Source organism: Lissotriton vulgaris, chromosome 8, assembly GCF_964263255.1.
Source record: "Lissotriton vulgaris chromosome 8, aLisVul1.2, whole genome shotgun sequence".
Taxonomy (NCBI): domain Eukaryota; kingdom Metazoa; phylum Chordata; class Amphibia; order Caudata; family Salamandridae; genus Lissotriton; species Lissotriton vulgaris.
The window spans coordinates 1,439,840,219-1,439,867,622 of NC_141696.1; the positions used below are offsets into that span (position 1 = coordinate 1,439,840,219).

Here is a 27,404-nt window from a genome sequence, read left to right on the forward strand (position 1 = left end):
AAACTGCATGGCGGAGGGGCACGTTATAGTTATAGTTACCTTGGGCACAAGTTATAGTTACTTGAAATAACTCTAACTATAACTGATGAATTTCTATGGTTTTGTGTGTGTAAAATCTGAACATAACTATAACATTGTTGTAACTATTTTATTTTTTAGTGAATTTCTAAGGATTTTTTTATTCTATTTCCAAACTATAACGTCCCTGTAACCTTTGTTTTTTTTCAGTGAATAGATATATTCACTGTGTACATAGCACTAGCAAACTTTTTTATACATGCCCTAGAAAAAACTACAACAATAAATATTTGAAAAAGGAAGCATGTTACCCTCTCAAATAAGATACCAGTTGGCAATTAAAGGAGGAGAATCGGAAGGCTTCAACCAACTTGGCAGATAGAAAGACAAACAGGGATGTGACCTAGGGTCTTAGCTTCCTCAAAGCCCACCTGCTCTTTCCTTGGCTGTATTCAACTGCTCTCTTTTCCCAAAAGAACAAATCACAATTCTAAACAGGTGAGTTTAGACCGGGAAGTAGGAGAGTAGGACTTTAAAGACTTTAAGAGATTAATTTCATTATTAGGTCTGTTATTAGCCAAGACATTTGTTTTTACAAATATTATGTATGTGTATAGCCACCACTGTGTAGTTATATAGTTATAGGTAGGTCAGAACTTTCACAGGAAGAGAGCTCTTTGTTTTGCTAATAACTTTGATGCAATTTTACAAATGTTCATGAAACTTTCCCAAAAAGTTGATCCACATCAGCACCTTCATGGGAAGTTTTGGGGTGATCTGCTACGGTGGGCAGAGAATTTGAGAGGGGGCTGGGGGGGGGGACACATTCAGAAGTGATACAGAAAAACAGTTGAACAGAATTACAGCAAATATGAAAGAAGGTAGGCTTTTGTGATTTGGGGTAAATCTGTTCAGCAGATTTTGGATAAGGTAAGCTTAAATATATTGTGATATCTGGAAGGTTGGTCCTGTGTGAGTACTGTGGTACTCTCACAGTACCACAAATTACAAACATACAGCATTCTGACTGGCTGGGAGGATGTTTTTCTTGTTGGACCTATCAGTACTAGGGGCCATTAACAAGTTATCTGATTGGCTGGCCGTGTCATCAACAGAAATGTTGTGGCCATCATTTTAGGACGCGGTGCTTGTGTCCTGAGTTTAAAAAAAAAGGGTACTAGGGACAGGCAGGGGCAGGGGGAAGATGGGGAACGACTGGGGGGAGCCATGTGAGGGGCACACAGAGGGCCAACTCCTTCCTGGGCTAAAATATTTTTTTAGCTTGCTACTGGACTAGCTGTACCCTGTGAAGCCCAGTGATGCCTCCGATGAGGATCAGTGGGAGTACCACAGGCCTCAACGAGGGCCTCAGTGAGGTCTTGTGGGAGTACGACGGAGTACCTCTGGACTGTGCAAGCATTAAAAGGTCAAGCTTGCGCTGTCCAGGTATGCTGCTTGTGAGACATAACCGCAAAAAAAAAAAACTATCAAAAAACCATGAATATTGGGTGGGTGTCCTTGGAGGATTACGTGACTGTAAGGGATTGAACACCAACAGGAGATGGGCTGCTCATAGGAGGTAGCTCCAGGGTCTAGCCACATGGTTGAAGGTGATGAGCGGCAGGGGATGGGCTACCAATGGGGGTTGACTGCATACCAGGCTCTGAGTCCACCCCCTATTGTACACGGTCAAAACGTATGCTCATTGAAGGAGTTGAATGAATATGATCACAAAACCCCAAAAATTCATTGAAAAACAAAAAGTGAAGTGGTGTTATAGTTAGTTAAGGAACCAAGATTTCAGTTCATATAAAAAAACCATAGAAATTGAGTGGATAAAAAACAAAAATTAAAGAGACATTATAGTTAGGCCTTGCAATAATAAAAAAAACTATTCTTTCAAAACAAAAAACATTAAAACTCGCCAGTTATAGTTTACTGCGCTAACTATAACTTGCGCCCCTACCATGCACTGCTTATGACCTCACATATTACATCACTAATGACAGGTTAAATGACATCATTGATGACTTCACTGATGAGGCTACTGAATTGTGTTTGACTTGAAACCCACAGCTGAAGGTCATTGGCGACTGTCATTCCTGTTTTGAGTGCTGCCAAATGGATGTTTCTGCTTTCTCCCTCCTTTTAAGTTACATAGAATGTAATTTTAAAAAGTCCCTGCGTTGTAACAGGCATTCGCGGTAAAACGCTTAAAAAGGGTACTTGTACTTCCCAGCATTGTGAAAGTTCGCGAGGTATCGTCCATCATGGCAAACGAAGTAAACGTTACATAATGTTACTGGGATTCAAGTTGTGGCTTAACTCCTTGTGTAAAAAGTCTGCAGTTATTACCTGTTTCAAACAGTGCAATAAACACAAAGTGTAAAATAACATCCAGCAAGCCGCACTACTGCATCCTAAAAGTACTTCCGTAGATTGAACGTGAAAGAAGTAAAGAAAAAAGGTGTTTAATTTGGAAAATGCCATATTGGCTCAAAAGGAGCTGCAGCAGGGAGCCAGGCCCGATGTCTTACCTTGCCGTGTCCGTCCTGCTAACTGGCATTGGAGATAGCTCCCTTGTACCCCGGCCAGCAAGTCTGCTAGAACCGACGGTGTGTCAGCAACTAAATGCTTGAGGCTGCTTAGGTTTTCTGCAGCATCTCCTGGCTTTTCCTCCCTAATGTACTGTCTAAAACTCCATTCATCTGGTTGTCTCCCTGAGTCTGCCTCTGAGACGCAGAGGCACATATATTTATACACACACACACAGCATGTATATATAAACACAGTCTCCCACCCACGCAGGAGAATATACGCGTGCATGCCTGCGAGACGTGCTTCCTCGAATCACCATACACACGGAGGGAGGCTGACTGCTCAAGTAATGCGCAGAGAGAAGACATCAGGTGTATGTAAGTAGTAAAGAGGGAGAGGCTCTTCCTTTCGCCCCTGTACCTCAATATTCTAGATGAAATCCGAAGCAGGGTCGGAAATAGGCCCGGGTACCAAAATAAATGTGGCCTCCATTAGGGAATCAAGTAGCTAAAAAGGTGGCCCTTATTTGTAAATCGGGGCAATTTTGAATTTCTAAAGACTTGCTGTATAGGTATGGGGGCCTGCATGCATTTGTGTTGCTGTAGGCAATGTTTATGGCAATACCGGGGAAATTAATCGTAAAAACCGTCCCACAACGCAATAAAATATGTCCACAAACAGCCCAAAAAAGTCCCACACACTGACCTGTGAGACCAGCCCACCATGCACTGCCTGATTGATTGCCTTATGCACCAGTCCGACACTGCTCTGTATATACTTTCACAGAGTAGAAGTGCAACGCGTTAGACTTGCAATTAACACATTCGGGTCCAATTTAAAAAACATTTTTTGCACACCTCAAGAAAAGGTGCTTTCATCAGGATCTTGATACATATATGTCCCCGCTGTAACTTTAGAGTTGGTTGGGGCAGCTGAGCAAGCGGCTGGCCAATGAGGAGAGGGTGAACACCAACAAGGCCATATCTTTGTAATTTCTCAGAAACATTTACAACGTACTTCAAGCCATATTTGACACCTAACAACGTTTCCACACCACATTTTACTCCTAACAAAGTTTGAAGCTGTTGTGCAATGATGGCAGAAAAGTTCCATTCCATTAAGACATTTTTATTTCTGACAATCAGTGGAATCAAATGCACATTTCTGCAAATTTGCCCTTTAACAATCCACATGAAGGAGAGCGCACCGAAATTGAGGATTTGCCTATCCATATGTGTTGATTGGGATTTCTGGGCTACTCCTAAAATGTATGCCTACTGGACATAAAGCTCAACATTTATAAATGTATGTATTTTTTAACCAACCCTTTGATGCCTGCTTCCGCCCATCGACCATGCATTGTCACAATCTCTTGATTTCTGCATACTTAGGCGCAAAATGAGAATAAGTAATTTTACCTTTACTGTAGATAGTTCAACAGCTACTTCTTCCACTCGATCTTTAACGGTTATGTTAAATGCAAAGAGTTCTATGGGCTCCTCGAGGGACAAAGGCACTCTAACCCCTGTTAAGAATACACAAAACAAGACACACGTTAGGCAGTCGCACAGTCAAGTTATTAAGGTGGTGCAGCTATGTTTTATTTAGCAACAGCGTATTTACTCCTTCAATTAGTCATTGACTTTCAGCCTTTACAGTACTCTGTTGCCTTTGGCAAAAATGGGCACTATACAAATACCAAGTACATACCTATTTAGCTATGTTGCCCATAAGTACACTTAGCTTGTGAAGAGTCACACTTTTTGACTGTGTTCAAGGCACTATTTATTTATTTAAAAGCCTATGAATGTGCTGAACGCTGAATGCTGATCAGCAGACTACCTACGGATTACAGCGGTTGGAGGTGGACATGGGGGTCGTCCACCAGTGTCCCACAACCTGTGGCCTATGATTCAGGAACATGGACACCTTCCTGCATGCTTTGTCCTGGAAAAAGCAGATAAGCTTCATCCATCAGTTTGTCTGGCATAACCAGGTGATGACACAAAGGCGCGGTACACATTTGTCAGAAACCGTGATCTAGGTTATGTAACTACAGGTTGCGATACTGTTGGAAAACGAGGCTGCATCTGTGAGGCCTGCACAAATAACATGACACATTTGTCTTTCACTGGGAACTCAACACCCTAGGGCAGCGCCTGACTCTCAGAGGGTAGCGTTGCAGAGCAGTCTGAGGCTTACTCAAGGGAGGTGGTGTAGGCTAGTAATCGTTATTTGCAGGTGCGCAAAAATAACACTCAATAATTGATTGTCCAGTCTGTACTTTGCTTTATAAAAGTAAGAGTACATTTATTAAACACACACCCCACTCAATACTATACATTAATTTACAATTATACATAAGCTGATGGAATTACTTTGTGACATTGCATAACATCTCCAGCCCTCCCGCAGGGGGGTGGGATCTAGTACCACCACTCCCATGTTTGCACATCATCTTGCCCCCCAATGCAGTGAATTGGTCTTAACCTGGAGCGAGGGCCCTGCACACTGGCACCATCCCAGTGGCAACCCCCCCCATTACCTCAACAAGCATTAAACAGGCTACACCTGACTTGGTGACACATGACCCTGACTGAGCATCTCCTACTCACCATACAGTATGCACCTCTACATCTTAAGGGCTAATAGTCTGGGGTCTTACCCTAAGCGCAGCAGCAAGAATACATGTTTACGCACACTTTAGAATGACAGTACTCAGCACATTTGGATATCATTAAAAATGCTTTGCAATTAAAGCCCCTAAAGGCATCACAGATGATCACAGGATTAAGTTGTAAATACTGCCAGACACCCTAGCAAAAGTGTCTAGCCAGCCCTTCTACAGACATCCCCAACTCAGCCCTTCACTCCTTGATGCAATTATCAAAACACCCTTAGCTGAAGAACAAAAGTTCCAGCCCCAAAGGTGTTAACTGCAAGTTGAGGCCTGGAGGGGTTGATTCCTTTGAATCCCCAAGACACTTGGGGTGGGACTTTGCTCTTCGTGCTGTGGGGAGACTGCACTTCTCCAGCAGCTCCCCAGCACCTTTATACATGTGGGGTGGTGACCCAGTTCTTCTGGGGCCACCAAAAGCCATGAAAACGCTGTGTTGCCCTTGCTGGCTGGTCCTCGCTTGCAAGGCATTATGGGTGTTGCCGCATTTTGGATGAGCGGCTCTCCCGCTGCTCCGGGGAGAGCCGCTCTGGCGCTTCGCCGCTTTCTGGGGCCTCGGTGAGGGGTCCAGTCCCACCAGGACCCCCAGGTGAGCACAGACGGTTCGGGGAGCCCACCCCTGGCCGCTCCCCCTCTGTTCGGGGGCCCGGTCCCACCTGGGCCCCTCACACCGCTGCAGGTCTTCCCTGGGGGGCTCCGGTCCCACCCGGGACCCCCGCTGTCCTCCTTGGTTGGAGGGCAGCCTGGGGAGCCCACCCCCAGCTGCCCCCGCTGGCTTCCCGCGCGACTAGCACTCTTTGGTGCTGCCACGGGAGCTGGCCGATCCATTCTGGTTTGCCTGCTCCGGTGGGCAGACTCGAGGACTCCCGCAGTCCTCGCGGGACCTCCGGGGAGTGCGGCGGCCCTCCCCCGGACTCCTCCTCTTGGCTGGGGCCCGGAGATGGGGTCCTGGCCCCCCGGAAATCTTCGGGGGGGAAGGGGTGCGACGCCGCTCCCTCCCATCTTGGCACTTCGGGGGCCGGAGTTGGGCTCCCGGGGCCCTCCTCCCGCACCTCTTCACGGGCAATGCGATGGTGCTCACCGGCGCAGGTTTCAGAGGGGGCCAGGGAGGCTTTCTGGCACCCCGCGGGGGGCAGCTTCACCCGGTGTGCGACTGCGCACCCCGGCTTTACTTCTTTCGGGGGGCAGCCCCGGGACCTGACCCATCCCGGGGGCATCTCTGAGACCGGCGGCGGAACCCACGCGTTTCGTCGTCGGTCTTCTTAGGGGTCAAAGGTCACCTACCTTCTAGGGGTCATATCTCAGCCCCTGGGGGTCTGATCTGCCCCATTTTTGCGTCTTCTTGCTCCTGGTGGTGCTCCCCAGTCACTGGGAGCACTCTTGTTTGTCCTCCGGGTCTCCAAGAGGGTGCATCCTGCAGGGAGCGTTTTTCACTGGCTCCCTGCGCCTCTTTTCTCCCTGCGCAGAGGTCCCTGCTTCTGCGCACCGGTCCTGGGTTCTTCTTCTGGCGCTGTTAGGGGCCTGGGGGGCAGTCAGGGGTTTCCTCCTTCCAACTACCCATTGCTCCACGCTCCAGCACCTTTCACCTCAGCAGACCACACCCCAGAGAGAGCTTCTTTTTCTGTGCAAGTACTTTTTAAAAGTTGAGTAGGGGGCTGACAGGAAGTCTCTGTGTGTCCTATCAAACAGCGACACATCACTTTCCTGCCCCTGCCCCTGTCCCTCCTTCTTGTCCAGCCCCTGGGTTTGATCAAAATGGCGCTGTCCAGTGTCTCTGGCCACATGGCCTCTGAAAACCAACTCCTTACCCCCTCACTGCCCTCACTGTGGTTAAGCTTGGTGCTCGGCACCCAGCGACAGCAGTTGATGGATTGGCTTGTAGCTCCACCTATCTTTTCTCCTTGGAGGGAAGATCTTCGCTCTGGGAAGAAAAGTCATTAATCTAACCTGCCAGGGCCAGAACCCAGACAGGGACTCAGAGAAATATGACATTTCTGGACGACCCAAAAGCAGTACAAATATGACTGTGGACTCTGCAGAATACTAATTTTCACATCCGCTACACCGGACATTAGTGCGCATCTGGAATCTGTAGGCTTCGTGGAAGCCATTTTAGCCATGGGCCCCACATCCCCATAGGGTAATAATGAGGTGAAAACACAGTAAAACCCACTGACTTTCCATGGCATGTTCCTTCCCAGGGTATAAAGAAGATTCCATGTCACCACCCAATTCTGCATAAGTCCTGCCACACCAATCAATTTGTACCCGCTCCTGGACTGCGCATGCTAGGAATCTCCCCTGCGCAGCATGTACACCCGTGTCTGCATGTAACCAGCACGTTGTCCCATACTCCAGCTGCTGCGCAGCAGCCTAGTCAAGCCAGGGGTACACCAGTAAAATCTCAATGCAGTCTCCTTCATTATGAGTTCACTGTGGGTGAGGCCCAGATTATGAGGCTCCCCCACAGTAAAAGCTCAACAATTAGGTGCTCGAAAAGCGAAAAAACCAGGCGGCCCATAGTGTCAGAACTACCTTCCAACAGTTACATATTTGGATGATACAAATTTGAGGAAGCCAGTAAACTGCTAAAGATAAAGATACAGAGACACATATACACACCTCCCTGGGGCGCTCAAGTCTGTTTATCACCATTGTTTTCTGCCCAATTTTACTTGAGTCCTTTTAATGCCAAAAATGTCTAATCAACATAAAAGGCAGGAGGCGGGAGGTAAGTAATCCGCACTTAGCGTATACTCCAGGAAGAGCGTTACAGAATGTAAGTTGCTTTTCTTATTGCTAATTCTATCTGCCTCTCCTTGTGATTTGATATCCAAAGCAGTAACTCCCCAAAAGACGTATGGTCTGAGGAGTGGACTTCACCCCAGAAAGTACTGCACAGACAAGTGGGCAAAATGACACTCCCTATGGTCCTGAGAGTCAAGGCACTAATGCTTGGTTTGTGGACTAATGTACATGTAGTAGGAGCCTGACAGGGATCTAACACAGGTACGCTTCTATCTAGGGACATAGTAGCGGCCTTGGCTCTGGTGGATTGCACTCAAAGGAACTTAAAAAGCTCGTTCTTGACCACAACGTAGGACATCGTCTTACACAAGATAGTATTTCTTAATAAGGTCTGCTTTTGGACAACCTTCCCTTTATTCACACCAGGAAACCAATGAAAAATTGATAATCCAGACAGTGTTTTCTAGATCTATCAAAATAAAAGGTTAGGGACCATTTGGGAACCCACTGGTGCAACCTCTTTGCTTCCTTATGAGGATTTAGCAAGTAAGTATTGTGCTAAGCAGGGAATGTACTGAAGAGGGAACATGACAGACTGCCACACATGGAAGGGAGATATTACTTTGGAAAAAAGTCAGAAGCACCAATTTTCAGGGTAGAACATAGATCATGGCGTTTGCACCACAAGCGCCGCAGCTCACTGATGCGTCAAGCAGAAGTGCTTCCAAAAAAACAGTCGGCAACCTCAGAGTGCAACTATGCATTTGTTCAAGGAGTACAAACATCAAGAAAGTAAAAACTAAAATAAAGTCCCACTCCAGCATAACAAAGGCTGCAGTTAGAAATATATACATAAGCCCTTTCAAAACCACAATCAATCAATCACTCAGGGGTTTATAAAGCACCGTACTCACCCGTGAGGGTCTCAAGGCGCTTGGGGGTGTGCAGCTGCCTATCAGTCCAACAACCAGGTCCTGAGGCTCTTCCTGAAGGTGTGCAAAGTGGGGGAGCGACTGATGTTCACTGGGAGTTCGTTCCAGTTCTTTGATGCGACATAGGAGAAGGCTCTTCCACTCTGCCAGGGCAAGGTCGGCGGAGCGGAGGTTCCTTTTGTATACGCGAAAGGAGACTTTTTCGTTTAGTTATTTTGGTCCGAAGTTGTGGAGGGATTTGTGCTCCTACATCTCATCCCAAATCATAGCTCGCCTCAGCCCGCAGCGGGTTGAGATGGCCCCAATGATGAAGCATGTCACCGTGGGGAAACCCCGGTGAATGAGGGGACTCAAGAAAGGAAAGCTTTCTTGCCTTAAGATTTTCTAGCTCATACTGAGTGAGAATCTACATCCCAGCTAGGTCCCTATCCGGTCATACCCGATTTGTAGGTTTGTAGCTTGTGGGTTACTCTCTTCTCGATGGGAAGCCAGTGGAGGTCTCATAGATGCTGGGTCATGAGCTTGGCTGCGGTGTTCTGGATGGCTTGGAGCTTGTGTAGCAGGGTTTTGTTGATTCCGGCGTAGATGGAGAATTGAAAAAGGAAGGAATATTAGTTAAACACAGAGATGCCAAAAGTAACAGTTAAGGTAACAAAGCCTTGTCATGACCAGACAAAACAACCAGGCCTTAAACTTAGCACAGTTGTCAAGAGTAGATGGACTTTGTGGAATGACGACAAGCCACCAAGTTCATAGCCACAGCTTTCGGCGGCAACAAAAAACACTTAGTTGGATCCGTCCAAACTCCACGCCCAGAGGTATACATTGTGGAGGTTTGTTTGCAGGACCCTGCCTTCCACTGGTACTTAAGTGCTTCCAATTAGTAAGATTCAGGGGGAGGGGAGAGGCTTGGTTTAAACAGGCTAGAATACCACAGCCTCCATGCTTTGTCCGGGACTAGCAGGAAGACCTGTGGCCAATTCATCTTCACCTCCTTCAGGGCCCGCGGAAGCAGAGGACATACAGAGTTCACCAAAGAACCTCGAAGAGGAGAGTTCATGGTGCAGAAAGCCAAACAATGTGTGTTCACAGAGATCGAGAACAGATCCACTGGACAAAGATGCCTTGCACAATCTCTGAATGCAGATGCCACTCATGGTCAGGAAGATGACGCTCGCTGACTGCATCTGCCCTGAGATTAGAGAACCCACCATAGGACTGACTGTCAAGTAAATCCCAACATGGTGGTCATGTTGTGCTTCAAGACCTTGTCAGACCTTCTTTTTATGTAAGGGAGAAAAGTACAGAGGTAATGTTAAATAGCCCACAGCTCTGAAAGATTGATATTTTGCTGTTACTCCATCAAAGACTAGTGGCCTTTAGGATCCACATCCTACCAGGAACATTCCCCACCCAGAGATGATATGCCTGTCACAGCCACTAGCTCTGGCAGGATTGACACACTAGGTTCACCTCCATCTTCCATCACTGAAGGTGTCAGGGTCTTTTCATCTGATAAACAAATGTGATTTAACAAACATCCCCAGTGGTGGTCCCACCGCACTCAGAACTTCTACTGCAGAGCTCACATGTGAAAACGAGCATGAAGCAATCGCAAGACACACAAGGCCAGAAGATGAAGATTCTTCCAAAACATCTGGGTCTAAACAGGACTTCATAGTCCGAATGCTCCACACTCGCTGCAGGTGTGGAAAGGTACTCTGTGACACTGTGCAGAGGATGCCCCTATAAAGGAAATCAGCTGCACAGGCTGAAGAAGAACTTTTGATTCTTTGTTGAAAAAGGGCAGGGAGGACAGCAACGATATCATCGCCAGAAGGTGACAAGACGTTAGCTATGGGAGTGGTGTCGTCAGGAGTCGGTCATTGAGGTACAATACATGAATCTCTGTCCTGCGAAGATGGGCCACAATCACTAACTTCACCTTACATGAACAGCTATGGGGCAGAATGAGGCTGAATGTCAGGAAGCTGAATTGTTAATGCACCATCCAAACCATAAACTGGAGGTAAAAACCATGGGACTGCAGAGTTGGGACATGAAAGTACTCATCCTGAAATTCCAATGCAAATGAACTGCCCCCAGCATCGAAGACAGTCATACCTCAGGCCAATATCAGCATATTGAACCTGTCCTACCTCAAGAAGCTGTTCAGAAACTTGATGTCTAAGACAGGTCTCAATCCACTGTCCTTCTTGGAAAGAAGGAAATAACAAGATTAAGGCCTGCATCCCCGCCAACATGTGAGAGACAACTGGGGGATAGCTGGGGTTGTGGATAAAAGAGGAAGGGCATAGCCAAATTAAACAACATGATGGACCCATTGCTTCAAAGTGATGGCAGGTAAACAAAAATTAACCCTGCCACCTACCGTCCTTATATGACACGACGAGAGCGGTCTAAAGTGACTAAGGTATGTCTGCTGCAAGATAAGACAAATGCTGCCCTTGCTGCTGGGCATGACCTCTGCCATCATCCCTGCCCCCCATATCCACAAATGGTCTAGGCAGACAGTTGGATGGGCTGCAATGGTTGCCTCTGACATTTGGCAAGAACCTTTAAGAAACACCGTAATTTCCTGTATTCAAGGGGGTATTAGCGAGTGCAAACTGCTGTCTGAATCGCTCCAGCGCAGACTCCACATTATCCCCAAACAGTCTGACTACATCAGGGGCTTGCCCATCAAGGAGTCTCGACATCCCCAGAAAATCCGGTCATCATCACCTAGCTATTCTGCTGGATAACCACAGAAATGCCCATAGCAAATGCTGCGCAATTCATAGTATCTGGGCCAGCCCTAAAAACATTCTTGGGCAGATCCTGGCCATCACGCACAATTTGTGTGAATGAATTTCTGAAGTCTTCTTGAAAAGCGGACAAAGGGCCTAAAAGTTATACAACATTTAATGAGCAAACAGAAAATGAAGCAGAAGAAAATATGTTTATGCGAAGGCATCAATTTATTTCGACCTCGACTATGGAACTATCATAGTCATCCCTAACTCACATCACCCAGCGACGAACTGTGCCTCTTATCACCCTATGGTAAATATTTGAAAATATTTAAAATATATGCTAAAATCTTGGTGACTAGGCCGCAATTAGTCTTTCACTCTTTGATCCACCCAGATCAATGTGGCTTTATGCCTAACCGCAGCCCTAGACATTGTATCTGTTGAGTACATGCGGCCCTAGCTGACATCAGTGACATTAAAGAGGTGTCAGTTTTATTACATGTCGACTTTGAAAGGGCCTTTGATACCATCGATTAGAATTATCTTGAGTCGGTGCTGCTCCTAGCTCTTCTATTCTCGCGACCTGTGGGCCAAATCCTCATCAATGGATTGCTCTCGCAAATTACTGATCCGGCGTGGGACCTAGCAAGGGTGTCCCCATTACCCACTCTTCTTAGCTCTTGCCATAGAACCCCTGGCTTGTATAATCTGTTGTGATGGTCAGATGCGGGGCTGGAGATGGAGTGAGGCGCTGGGGGACAAGATTGCATTATATGCAGATGATGTCCTCCTATTTCTTGCTGACCCTGTGGTGTCGGGCCTGCGCATCCTTGAGGTCCTCTGACTTTTCGAAGAGGCCTCAGGACTTTGAGTAAATGGTGGGAAGTCACTTCTAATTACTTTAAAGGGGACTAAAAGTAGTCTCGCTACTTAGCACAATCTCCCTCTTAACATCCTGGCCGAGCACCATTGATTAAAATGGTGATAGTTCCTTGTTTTCTTTATAGCCTACAGAACTTCCCTCTTCAAATTGCCTAGTTAACTTAAGTGGTTGCGATGCTCTGGTCATTCCTCTGGCGAGATTGGCCCTCACGCATCACTCAGTAAAATGTTGTTGCTCAATTTAGGATGGTGGTCTTGCTGCGGTGGACATCTGCCTATCTTATTGGGTATCTCACCCCCTGGTTATTAATGATTGGTTGATTGGCAGTTGTAATGACATGGCATAACATGCTGAGCTGTCCTTCCTTGGTCTTGATAGGGTGACTCATTTTCTATGTGACTGACCGGTCCCACTCAACATCATGGAGGTCACCCAAGATATATTCCTGATGTGGAGGGCAGTCAAACGATTCACCGGCTAGATCACGCAGCGAGGTTGGAGGGCTTTCGATATTGGGGTCTAATTGGGATTACAGTACAGGGAGATTTGTGTCATTGGTCTTCTCCTCCACAGACCTCCAAACTCAATTTACACTTTCCCACATTTAATTCCACAAATACCTGCAGTTGAGACATGCACTAGGTCATTACAGTGCCTAATTAGTAGATTTATCCAATTTTAGCCTTTTGGAGGCGCAATTATTGATGGGTGGTCATAGGTAACTATTTATCTGCGATGGTGGATGATGTTGCTTATTATTTCGATTGGAACCTTTAAAATAAATGTACTGTTACGAATATGAAACATTACCACACGTTTAACTCCCAAAACTTAGAAGTCCATGCCTTTTGCCCCGTAAATCTCTATTTTATAACATGGAGATTTGAGGATCACTGATGGCATAATATGTCACCTGCATTACGCACAATCTCACTCTACATAATTCCACTACAGTCAATATGATTTAATCACTATCCACATAATTCCACAGCATACCAAGCCATATATTTCCACTACACAACTCCACACCACACAACTCCACACCACACAATTCCAATACAACCCATAACTGCATTGCACTTCCACCAACCCTGTCATCTCTCCCCCACGCACCTACTTCCCCTCTCCTCTCTCCCTCTCCCTCACACTCCCACTACCCCCTCTCATCTCTCAATTCCACTGCCCACTCTCATCCCTTCCTGTCTCTTCTCCAGATACATTGTTTCCATGTTTGTAAGGCACCAGGGACACTGGACCAGCTGAGATGGAGATAGGAAGGATGGGTGGGAGAACAGGAAAAGGTGGATTGGCGTGAGGCCTGTATGGCTCTTTGGTTGCTTGCGATATCGGCGAGACTCGGACTAATCCAATCACCCTACCTCCATTTAACTTACACAACACCTCAAAGACTCTGGAGCCCTGGCATTTTCCCTTAGCCTAACTATACACAATGCTTGTACCCTGGAGCAGACGTTTTCTATATGGTCTGGCAGGGTCTTGAGATTGCTCAGTACTCTGCCCGGATAGGTGATGCCTGTCCCTGATTTTAGCCAGATCTGTCACGTTGACCACGAGGTTGGCCCTTCTGGGTCTTATGGATGAGTTTGGAGGTGTGAGGGGAGTTAGAACACTAGTTGGTTTGGCGGCATTGATCGCCAAGAGAGACATTGTGAGTTCCTTGAACTCACCACAGCTGCCTTGCTTGACAATGTAGCAACTGGTGTAGACTGGTGTGCCAAATAAGAACTGATATTTGTTGCTAGGAGCTGTCCTCAGAAATACAATAAAATATGGGGCAGATGGTGGTAGTACTATGGCCTATCCTCTTCATTTAAGACTTAACCTGGGGATAATATGATATCTGTGTAGTTTTCCAAAAGTGTGGGTGGGCAGGGGGACAGGACCGGATGAAATGTTTTCTTTTATTATGTTGCTGTATTTTTACTAAAACTAATAAAATCTATTTAGAAAAAAAATACAAAATTCAATACCTACTCAATTTACAGGTCTAATCCCATCATTTCCAATGAGATTCACTAAACAAGTTTTTGGTTGAGCTTTCAGTTTACTTATGTTTGGCATTTTATTACTTTGAGTGATAATATCGCAAAAAAAAAAAAAAAAAAAGCAATTTAACCCTTGAATTAACGTTCTGCAGCACCACATTAGTTCAGTTTCTTTGAAAGAAGCTTGCACTGACTAGCCCTGTAGCACCACACTTGTCCCATGTTGTTGAAGGAAACTTGTTAATAGGATGGCAGCACTTCTACTGTATTATTTTGTTCACTGACTAGCAAATGGATGTTGGCTAATGAGTTTGTCTATTTGAAGTTGCAGTGGTGTCAAGCACTGTCAAACTGCAGTTCTTTGGGCGAGTTTTTATCATACTGGCATCAGCGAAGCATCCTACAATGTCATAGGTAACTATTTATCTGCAACAGTGGATGATGTTGCTTATTATTTTGATTGGAACTTTTAAAACAAATGTACTGTTATGAATATGAAACATTACCACACGTTTAACTCCCAAAACTTAGAAATCCATGCCTTTTGCCCCGTAAATCTCCATTTTATAACATGGTAATTTGAGGATCACTGATGGCATAATATGTCACCTGCATTACGCACTAATCTCACTCTACATAATTCCACTACAGTTAATATGATTTAATCACTATCCAAATAATTCCACAGCATACCAAGCCATATATTTCCACTACACAACTCCACACCACACAACTCCACACCACACAATTCCAATACAACCCATAACTGCATTGCACTTCCACCAACCCTGTCATCTCTCCCCCACGCAACTACTTCCCCTCTCCTCTCTCCCTCTCCCTCACACTCCCACTACCCCCTCTCATCTCTCAATTCCACTGCCCACTCTCATCCCTTCCTGTCTCTTCTCCAGCCTGTCTGCTCACACATGCTTCCTCTACCCCCTCATACTGTGCACTGGTCTACCTCTCGCACCACCCCTTCTGGGTGCCCCTCCCACTCATCCCTCTCTCTCTCTTGTGCTCTCTCTCACACCTCTCTCTCACGCACCTTTCCTGCCTTTCTCATATTGGTTCACTTCAGGTCTTCGTGCACAATTTCTTTTCCGTGCCTATATATTCAGCATGCCACATAATTCCACTAAACAAATACCCTACACACCACACAATTCCACCTCACACAATTCCACCACACTTTCAATTCAATTCAGATAATTCTACTCCAAACCACATACATCCACTCCACTCCACTCCAAACAAAAACACATGGGTAAAAGACATGGTCATTTACAATGCTAGCAGCTCTAACTCTAGCAAATGCAAGACCGACTGCATTGGAAATCCTACTTTCTTCTGCTATTCGGAGGCAACAGAAGACATTCATTTCTCATTTGACGTCGGCCACTGTTTACAAAATGAAATAATATTAGCAGAATAATAAGGTATGTATACTTTAAAAAGGTAAATAGAAAATGAAAAAAGTGTATCTGCAAATGTGTAGGAATTTGAAATTGTAACCTAAAAATTAATTTGGTATCCATAGTTTGATTTGTGGAAGCAGCTCAAGTATAGGAAAACATGCTATTATGGACAAGCTGTGGCCTCAAATGAAGCACTGCTTTCCTGAGACAAACCCAGAACATATATCAGGAGCAAAAGACACTATGATATGCTAGAATCCAGCATTTAGTTAGAAACAAAACCACAGTTTGAGAAATTCAAACCTTCCAATTAAAATACAAATTTCGACTTTGTATATTTTTGTTTGTGAATTAAATATTTCATAATTTGTGGGTTTGTTTGATGTATTCTTTTTTCTGTAATTGTGTATTGTTTTGAAGTTCAAATCGTAGAAACTGCTTATGCCGAAGTCTTAGGATTTCAGTAGGGATTACATGGAGGTCCACAAAAGTCAAAAGGTTAAGAACCACTGATTAAGTCCAATCATATTTGAAATGGTGACAGTCACCACTCCCCAAAGCCCAATGTGCAAACAACAAATTATCCTGTAATTTGATTTAGAGCTCTAACAGTGCCATTGGGGTCCGATTTGAGAGACAGCTTACCCTTATCCACCCCATAAAGCACAGGGCTAAAGCTAATAAAGAAGTAGTGAAGAAGGACAATCCTTTGATACTGTGTGCTTGAAATTAGAAAGACCAGGTCCTTCACCTATTCACTCAGGCAATTCAATTAAAAATGAGTCTACACTTTTTTCTATGGCACACAACAGTGTGTTGAAATAGTCAATTGTTCTCTTGCTACCTTACTATTTTTAGAATAATGACATTGTGTGAGAAATCGGGTTGTTGTTTGAGGAGAGGCGAACCCTTCTCAAGCAACAGCCACAATTCACATCAAGGTGAACCATTACAGTCACTAAATTAACCTGTGCTTAACCTTCTGGTAGCTTGGCACAAAGGCAGTCAGGCTTAACATAGAGGCATTGTGTGAAGCATTTATGCAAAACTCAAACAGTAGTGAAGTGAAAACATAACACAAGAAAAATCCCACACCAATTTAGAAAAATAAAGTGCATTTTACTAAATCATCTGATACCAAAATGATAACTATTCAATCAGTAGAACTAGAGATATGCAATTTTAAAAACGTTGGAAAAAATAGTGCCTAAAAACACAAAGAGCCACAGTCAGGGTGGTCATCCAATTATGGTGACAGACTGTTCAGCGGTCAGGCTGGTGCGGGAGGCTAACTTGGAAGTCCCCGCTATGGACTGGAATCTTTACACGCCAACTGGAGGCGCTGCTTGGGTTTCGAGTATGGGATCTCATACCGTTGTCCACACTGGATGACGTTATGAAGGGGACAGTGCTTAAATCCTTCAAATAATTATAAGAGGAATACAAGCTCCACCGTAGCCAATTCTACAAGTATCAACAGTTCCCTTATGTATGGGGCATGGTGGATTTGCCAGAGTTCAGCACTTTAGAGTTAAATGACGATGACTGGACTGTGGCCCTTGGCGGGACCCCGTAGTGCCGCTATTCCATCACACCACCACCTAATCCAATTTAGATACCTACATCTGGCCAATTACACTAGGTACTGCCTCGGGGGGACGGGGGTGATTACCTCTCCTGTCGGCCTCCGCTGCAGTGTGGAGGAGGGGATCTTCCTCCACACGTTGTGGAGTTGTACGGCGCTGCAGGCTTTTTGGCGTGGTGCGACTTCTTGTCTGGCCCAGGTGTTGTAGTGGCAGAGCCTAAGTTGGCCCTTCTTCACACCTCAGAGGGGATAGGAGGGAATTCATATAAACAACACCTCCTGTTTCTTGAGCTATTACTATCTAAGCGCGACATCGCCCAGCACTGGAAGGCAGACTCTCTGCCCATGGCATGTGGCTGGAAAGGGGCTATGGACAGGTGCATGGGGATGGAAATAGCAGTCTTCCAGGCAAGAGGGTGTTCCCCAAAGCATGGTAAAATCTGGAAGCGCTGGGCAGATTATTGAGCTGCACCCTGTGCGGCCCACTGAAATCCTTATAGAGATGGAGGTACGGTCATATAGGTCTGATGACTTAGTAGTAGCCCTTATTTCTAATCACACAAGTGCCATGGACATCTGCATTGTAGGGGTCGAGGAGTAGTATTTGGTCTGTGCCTGTTCTATGAAGTTATGCAATATTGGTATCATCCAGACCTGTTGTAATGCCGGTTGCATTTATCTGTGCAGGCCTTTCAGGCCTTGATGTGCTACCAAATAAAACTGCAATATAATATGTTATTAAAAAAAAAACACAATGCGCCAACTGCGGGTCTCCGATTGCACCAGACTGTGACAGAGATGGAGCGCAGTCTGGACACAGGGACCAGGTTAGGCCAGCTGAGAACTTTACCATAAGTCCTTGATGCGTGGCGTTGTGATGTGCAGCGGGGTTCTGAGGAGCGATGCAGGATCCTGCGTCAAGTTGCATCGTGCTGTGTTAGTACTGATGAGGAGCTGCGAAGTCTGCGATGTGAAGTCCACGTCAAGTTGCGCCATGCTGCATCAGTATCATTGATGAGCTGCAAGGGATGGATCAGCTCCAGTGAGGAGCTGTGAAGGCGGCGTGTGGCGGTTCTAATGGGGACCACACCTGGGCTGGCAAAGCATATTTATCCACACTTCCCAGGGTCCAGGACTCACAGAAGGCAGAATAATGGTACAGGGTTCAAGATGGTTGGCGCCAACAACTAGCCTTTGAAGTCACTCTGGTGGTCCTAGGTTCAAGGTGAAGGTTCAGTCCTACTTACTCAGGCAGCAGGGCAGCAGGTAAGCAGAGCAGTCCTTCTTCTGAGTCTTCCATAGATCCATAAGTACCTGAAGAGTGGGTATGAGGGTCCAAATGTTATACCTAATGCCTACTTTAAAGTGGGAGAAACTACTTGAGTCCCCCTATAGAGGAGTCTGGAATTGACTGCCTCTCTGCCCTCGTCCCAGTCTGGCTGAGGACACAATAGGTAATGTGTGAAGTCATTTATGTGTGAGCTGGGCCAGTGCCTATGAAGTACAAGTGTGGTAGGAGATAGATTTACCCCCTATCAAGTCAAAGATGGCCTACCCTGACAACACCCAGACCCTCTATTATGATTCTGTCTGGGAGTAATACACAAAGGCCAGCTGCCAACTACACTTAGTCATGTGACCCAGGAACAGGCTACAGGCACCAATTGATTAGGATACGAAAATGCCAACTTTCTACAAGTGCCATTTTCAGAACTGTGACATAAAATCCAACTTTACCCTTATAGAGGAATGTAAATTACAATTCCTCAGACAACAAACTTGACTTTCCTACCTAATCTCAATCAAAAGTTAGCACTTAATAAATGTAAAAAGGTAACCCAATGTTATCCTGTTCGACAGGTAGGCCTCAGAGCAGTGAACAATAAATATATTTGTGATTTTTTCACTACCAAGACATGTACAACTTAAAAGTACATGTTCAACCTTTTAATTACAATGCACCCTGCTCTATGGGCTGTTTAGGTACTACCTTAGGGTGGCATAGCTATTAAAAAGGGAGTGTTAGGTTTGGCAAAGGGGTTATTTTGCCAAGTTGAATTCACAGTTTAAAAAATTTGGCATGCTGCAATTCCAAGGCTGAGGCATGTTTTAAAGGGCTACTGAAATGGGTAGCACATTATGTGCTGCAGACCCACTGGTAGCATTTAATTTACAGGCCCTGAGTATACAGTATGCCACTTTACTAGGGACTTATAAGTACAATAAATATGCCAATTTGGTTTAACTCCATTTTTTCATGTTTATCATGGAATGAGCACAAACAGTTTAGCACTAGTTGGCAGTGGTAAAGTGTACAGAGTTCTAAGGCCAACAAAAACTATTTTAGAAAAATAGGAGGGGGAAGGGAACACTTTTGGGAGGAGACCACCCTAAAGCTTACAGGTTTAACAGAATGTTATAACAAAGAATATCTTAGCAAATAATTGACAACATTTAGAAAGCCAGCACAGCAGGTGTATTTAAATCCCCATAGAGTCAACAGTAAAATCGGTTGTAAAAAAATGCAAGTTGTTTTCCCTACCACTTTCTTCTATAATTGATATTTTATGAGCCCTAGTGCTAACTTACTTATAGACCTACTCCTTACTTTGTCACATACGGTGCCATAATTCTTCACAGCTATTCTCATCTTAAATCTAACTTTTACAAAACCATTGCCTTTACTCTAATCCTTGCCCGGATATCTACCCTTACCCTAGAAGGTCATGGTTAATAGAAGGTTAGAATTAAAAACAGAAACAAATGTGGTCAGCTTTCACGAAAGGGGTTGAAGCTAGGGTTAGGGTACAGGTATGAGTCAGGGTTACACAAAAACATAACGTTCATTAAATAGGGCATTCATTGTCAAAGTAGATACACATACATACAAAAAAAATATGATTGCGGTTTCTCTATAAGGCAGTCCACTGTTACAGAGCTATTGTTTTCGCATTTAGCCACCACAACGTACTAAGTCAATACTGGCTAATAATCAGAGATGGATAAAAATAAATAATGAAAGTAGAACCCACTTCAAGAAAATAAGAATGAATAGTCTTGAAACAAGAAGACTCACAGTGGAGTAATTAAAATCATTGCTCAAGCTTTTTTTTTTTTAAATAAATCAAATCATTGCTCAAGATTTCATATGAATTCAGGATTTTAGGACCCATGTACATCATAGGATATTGTAAGACGGTCAGCAAGAAGCAACATGGAAAACGATTGAACTGTGAGGCACAACAAATCAAATTATAGGGTATCAAGTCATGAAAAAAAAGGCAGAACAAAATCAAAGCAAGGTTTGACAGAGCTGGGCCTTCATTATTTGCCACTTGAATTGAACCAGGAAAGTGCCACATGGCAGTCAACCACTACTGTACTGCCTTGATAGCCCAACAAATAGGTGTCCCAGATTCTCAAAGCTAGGAACTATAGCTGACATCGGAACATCTCCGCTGTAGCAGTCATGATTGTGCTCTGTTACTTTATTTCTTTCATTTACACAGGTCCAAGCAGCCTACTAACAAGCTGCTTCCAAAAAGATGTTATCCAATGGGTTTGTATCACTGAGCCCTAACAATATTAACAGGAACATTAGAATCATAATAATTAATCGCAGGCATTATGCAAATGACAACATTTCCACGATAAAATAACAACATTTCTGCATTTTGAGTTTAGTTATGCAAAACAATGACTTTAGTATGATAAATTATGGAGTAAAATTAATAACACTATGAACGGGAAATGGAGGAGAGGGGAAGAAAAAAACCAAAGGCACGTAGAAAATTAGATGGAAGAGGTAAGGTGACTGTGAATAGATTAACTGTGCAATGATACGCATTATGAGAGGAGAGACGAACATTTTAAATGAAGAAAGGTAGTGGGAGAAAATAATTAAAGCAAAACACTATAATCGTAGGGACATGTAAAAGGAGTGAATAAATCGCAGACTTTTAGTAGCTAAATTTCATCACACAACTAAAGGAGACATTGTGGAGCGATACAGTAATGTGGAAACGTTCTACAAGTGCAGTAACATAAATACAGACCTGTACTCAAACCAGTACACTCACATAGTTACAGCCATATATGCTGACCCATTCACAGACTTTCATAAAACAGTGCACACTTATAAATGCATACTTGTTTCCTATAGTATTTCATTGTGGTGGTTTCCCTGTTTTAAGCTTTCCTAATTAATGCATTTTACCTAGAAGCAGATCATTGGGCCAAGTGGGAAACCTAAGAATTTAACTCGGTGCCTCATGTCCCAACTCCATAATTTAACACCTCAATGGAATGCACGCTACAATAAATCCACGGAGGGTGCATGTAATATGCCCAAATGATGACTAAGCAGACAGAACCACAGTAATATTTTGTGAATCTTGTCTGACTTAATTTCGGTACCTTATGTATTATCAAGGTGCCCTAACCTTGTGCGCAGGATCCAACCAGAGTTATTTACGGTCTCCTGCCAGACACCAGTGACTACCAGGAATATATACAGGAATATGTGGGCTAGTGGATGAAAAAGGGAAATTAAATAGAGAGAACATAGAGGTTGAGGATTCTGCCTCTCTGCCTTGTCACCTTTGTGATGTCAATGGAGTATGTAGAATGTTGTGTTGCTCTACAAATCAAAGACATATCTTAAGAAACTTGCTAGGAAGCCAAGTATTAGTGTAATAGTGAATGGATACACCTTAGCAATATTTCTGTGCAACAGACTCTCTGTACTTCGAACACAAACATAAGAAAAATAAGTACTCACAAATAAATGTGCACTAGAACGTCTCCCTGTGTTCTGAATAGCTACCTCAAGCTTGATCACCTTACACTCCTTGCAGAAGATGAGCTATAGTTTCTACTTGAAGTCTGTAGAACTGTAAATTAATAAACACCATTAACATCCTGTTGTTCCTTACCCTTGTTAATTGTATAGGCTTACTAAAACTCTAAAACCGTATACATGTTATTCCTATAAAACATGCAATATAGGCCTCTTAAAAGTCCGTTCTGCTTCTTCACAGTGAACCCTCGAGGAATAAAACAAAGTCTCGAATGATTTTCAGGAAACTGGTGTCCAAATGTCCGTCACGATAATCCTTAAAAAAGCAATAGGTCTTGGCAAGTGAGATTCAAAATCTTTGCACCGAGGTCCTGGCTGAGCACAATTGGCAACCCAAAGCACACTGTCGAATATCAGGAAGTTATACCTGATAATTCAAGATTTTTTTGGGGGAAAATCGTTTTTATCAGCATTTGATTGTAAAATACGGTATATATATATATATATCAGCTATCACATGAATTAAACATCATGCCGTTGGCACGTCACGGCGACAGTTATAGCCACATCCCCGTGTACATCCGACCTGTCAGTTCAGTAGTCCCTGAGACTCCAAGATGGTCAAGTTTCGCCACCTGCAAAAGGGCTGCTGAAATCATTGCCAGCATACTGCCCGAGTTCCGTCAGCAGCTGCACTGTATAATGACTGCCAGCCTTGCTAAAGAGAACCCAGAGTGTGAAGGTGTGAGTTACTGCTTCCCCGAACACAAACCACACTACGTAGTATATTTCCGAAAGGCATGCATCCTTGGGAAGGAGAAAGGCTATCCGCGACCCAGCTGTTTGGATCCACTAACGATGATGCCATGAAGGCTAGTCCGTTGATTCGTTCATTCATAACTTCGATCAGTGGAAGTGTGGCAAATGCTAAGCTTTCAGATTCTTTTTTAAAAAATAAATAGTTTTATTAGTTTTTGTGACATAAGCCGCAGCACGAACAGTTCTTACATTTAGAACATGAAGTAACGCTTAGATCTCGGTGACTTTGCCTCATTCTACAACTGCTACTTCTCATGATCAAATCCAGCTCATCATTTGACGCCATCTCTCGAATACTACAGTAATAATCCCAAACCATTTGCCCCACACGCGGCCATGCTTGGTGGGACAGCCTCTTGCCTCATAGACCGATTTTTCTTGTGTAGCGCACTAGTCCACCCCTACGCACCATTTAACTATGCTGGGGGGTATGGTCCTTCCATCCACCCAGCCGCTATATCACGCTTGGCTACCATAAGAACCGTCCCTAGAAAGGTCTTGTCCATCCGGAACCCATCTAGGCCATCCATGACTCCCAGGATATGGTTAGGGGGCTAAGAGAGACCTCCCAACACATAAGGGGGCTCAGCTCAGACACTAATGTCGACCAGTCTGGGGTGAGATGGGTGCAGGCCCAGACCATGTGGCAAAAGTCTGCGGGAAACATTTTGCATCGTGGGCAGGCCAGGAACCCAGCTTGGTGTAGGCGGACAGGGGTGAGATATGCGCAATGGAAGCAATACAATTGGACCAGTCGGAGTCTGGCAGAGATAGTGATTGCACACAGGGCCATCAGGGCGTCTCTCCAGTCCTCGTCCTCCACGGGGCAAAGGCATGTTTCCCGTTGAAGTCTAAGGGGGTTTAGGGAGGACGGGGAGTTGTTAACCAGTGAGCGGTAAATATTAGATACTCCTCCCTTCCCAAGATTGCCCATCAGGTTTTGGGCTTCCACTGGACTCAATTCTGGGAATGTGGTGCCTGCAGGTGCATATGGGGTGAGAGAGGTCTTTGAAGGAGCATAGGTGGTTGCCTCACCACACGTCTTCAAGTTGTAATATCCTCATCAGGTACTACTTCCGAACTCGCTCTAGTGCTCGCACTTCGCTAAGCCAGGTGACATGCCACTGGGATTCTGCAGTGTAAGTTTAGTCTCCCATTGTGTGTGGCGCAGCGCTGAACAGCAGGCGATCAAGACCGCTCGAGTCACCGCAGGAAGTGTGCGGGAGATCAGGGCTCTGTAGAGCATCGCTTGAACCCCGGAGAAGCCAAGGCTCTCAAGTTCCAACCGGTAGGCCGGGTTTAGAATAACCTTCAGTGAACCAGTCATGTACCATTAGGAGACGAGTAGCTAAATAGTATAGGAAGAGGTTGTTCAAGCCCAAGCCTCCGTCATACAGAGCCTTTTGACAATGGGTGAGGGCCATAAGTGGTCTCGAGCTACCCCAAAGGAATTCTGTGGCCATACTGTCTAGTTCCCAGAACCATCCGCGAGAGAGGTGGAGTGGGGTATTCCGAATTATATACAGGAACCAGGGCAGAACCATCATCTTAAATAAAGCAATTCTCCCCATGGAGTTGAGTGGAAGGGATTGCCACTTGCAAAGGCCATCTTTTGTTTTAATGACTAAGGGACAGATGTTAAGTGTCCATGTGAATTCCAGGAGGAGCACAACCCAAATGCCCAGGTATTTAAAGGAAAGACGTCTTATGTGGATAGCCGTCTGCCAATCTAGGCATTCTCCCAACGTGTGGAGAGGCACCATTGTTAATTTGGTTGGATTTAGGCGCACGCCTGAAGCTACTTCAAAGGAGCAGAGGATTTGGAGGCATCTAGGGCCTGCGCGGGCCGGGTCTGCAAGAAAAAGGAGAACATCATCTGCGTATAATGTGATGCGATTTTCGTGAGCGCCCTGCCAGTGCTATCCCTGGATCTGCGCGTCTGCTCGGATATGACAGGCTAGCGGTTTTATGGCTATGGCGAAGAGGAGGGTTTACAGGGGACATCTATGTTTTGTCCTTCTTTGGATAGGGAAGACCTCTGAGAGGGCTCCATTGATAAGCACACTTGCAAAGGGGTTGGAGTATAACTCACGCATGTTGCATCATGCCTGCCGCTCTTAGTACCTCCTCTAGATATATCCGATTGACTAAAAAGAGGGCTTGATAGGGGGTGAGAAGTAGTTGGTAGGCCAGTGCTAAGTGGAGGCCCCATAAGCCTTGTACTGCGGAGCGGCATGAAGCCACATTGATCAGGGTGGATGAGGCCAGTGGAGTAGCTTAAAAGTTTTATTCCCCCAGCCATAAATGCAGGTCACAGATGACCTCCATATTGGTTTTGCCGATTCGAGGGATAGGTGTTTTATTTCTTCTCTCAACAGCTTGAGCTGTCGGCTCCCACCCCCTCCTTCCGTCTCGGTAAGGTCTGTTCCAGGCGAGTCGCTTCAGCCTCCAAAAGGGAGAGCCGGCTCTCCTGTGCCAAATGCTTGGCTTTAAGGTGTCCTTTGCCAAACCCCTGGATTGTGGCCTTGACGGCCTCCCTTCGCATGTCTGGCGAGGGAACTGTGTTCTGGTTAGTAAGAAAGTATTGTTTGAGTTCCTCCCCAATTGTCTGTCAGAACTTGTTGTCTTGGAGGAACCAGGTGTTAAGCCGACAGATGGGGCAAAAGGCACCAATGGGGCCCCCCACTTGGAGGAGGAGAGGAGAGTGAGCCGATATGCCGCGGGGGAGGATACAGATGTCAGCTACCTTACGGCAATCGGGGGTGGCATGAATAACAAATCAATGAGGGGATGGGGATGATGCGCTGCCGAGGTGTGAGTGTATTGAAGCGTTCTGGGGTTCCATGTCCTGCAGACGTAACATCCGCCAGCTTTGCTGCCCATTCTGTGATCCGCATAGCATGCTGTGTCCTGTGTGGGGATGGTGTGCTGGTGGGATCTATAGATGGCTGCAAACCTGCATCAAAAAGTCACCCTCGATTACTGTCAAACCCGGGGGAAGGGAGGAGACAATGTCTGTGGTAGCGCTCAGGGTAGGTGTAAGGGTCGCTGGAAGCACATAAAGCGACATTAAGTTGACGGCCGCCCCTGCCACGTTCCCGGCCAGAGCCACAAAGTGGCCCTGCTGGTCCCAAGATACACTGGCAGAGGTGAAAGGGAGGGTGCGACGCAGGAGGATCACCACCCCTTGAGATCCCAACCCAAAAACAGAGTGCCAGACTCTGTCGAACCCATGTTGTGCAAGGAAGTGGCAATAATTTCCCATAAGGGGCGTCTCTTGGAGCAGGAGGACATCAGGGGCAAACATTTGGGAATACTTCAGTACTGCTGTATGTTTCACTTTGTCTAGGAGCCTGTTGACATTCCAGGAAAGGATTGGCAGGGAGTCCCCCCTATATTGGGATGTAGTCATAGCATGTGTGTGTGGTCATGGGGATCCAGTGGCGTACCTGACTGGCATGTACACCTAGGAGACACAACGACAATACGTACTGTGGGAACCGTGGGTAGCCATGTACACAAACCAAACATGGCATGGCACCTCTGCCACACAATGCAGAATGCGGGGAGAGATGGGAGCAAAGTATGTGCAAAGGTGGCAAGTGATTCTTGATTATAAAAGTATACAATGCAAAGTGTTGAAGTGATGTGCCGGCGGACAGACTTTAGTATGCATAGCACAGACATGTACATGTCAACATACACTGAGTGAAGTAGACAGTGGACGCAACCATGATGGTACAGTCAGTAGGGAAGATTACGGAAACATAGCGTGAACGTGCCCCCTGCCCCCCCCCCCCACATTTTTAGCATAGTGGGCTGGCTCGGCGTATGCAAGGCTAGCGTAGGGGTATGAATAAAAGGCATGTTTCTCTGGTTGTGGTTTTGTTCCGGAGCGGTGAACGTGCCTGCCGGTTCGCTGCAGCTTACACTGGCATAAGGTTGACCCCGTGAGCGAAGGTGGCTGCGCGAATGATGCTCTCACCTTGCAGGTACTCAGAAATCATCATGGCCGCTACGACGCATATATGCCGCACTGTTCACCTTTCGACACCGCAGTATGTGAAAGAGGTCCCACCACGTGCCGGCGGAAGCTCCTGGGCTGAGGTCTGCGAGCTCAGAAGATTCCTGAGATCAACGCTGGCTACCTTGACACAGGCACACAGCGCCCAGCCTGGGGCCCAGCAGTGTGGAGTGCTCTGTATACTACTAACACAGTAGTTAAA

The 27,404-nt window shown here is 45.5% G+C and overlaps 1 protein-coding gene across 5 annotated transcripts in view; it reads right to left on the reverse strand.

Annotated features, from left to right (window-relative positions):
- The window catches only part of ZBTB20 (zinc finger and BTB domain containing 20), a 2,236,857-nt gene that overhangs the window by 1,905,429 nt on the left and 304,024 nt on the right, over positions 1 to 27,404 (reverse strand). For all 5 annotated transcript variants that reach the window (XM_086935527.1, XM_086935525.1, XM_086935524.1 and 2 more), the window contains exon 2: positions 3,975 to 4,081. The gene's annotated coding sequence lies outside the window, so the exon portion shown is untranslated. The remainder of the gene's footprint in view (positions 1 to 3,974; positions 4,082 to 27,404) is intronic.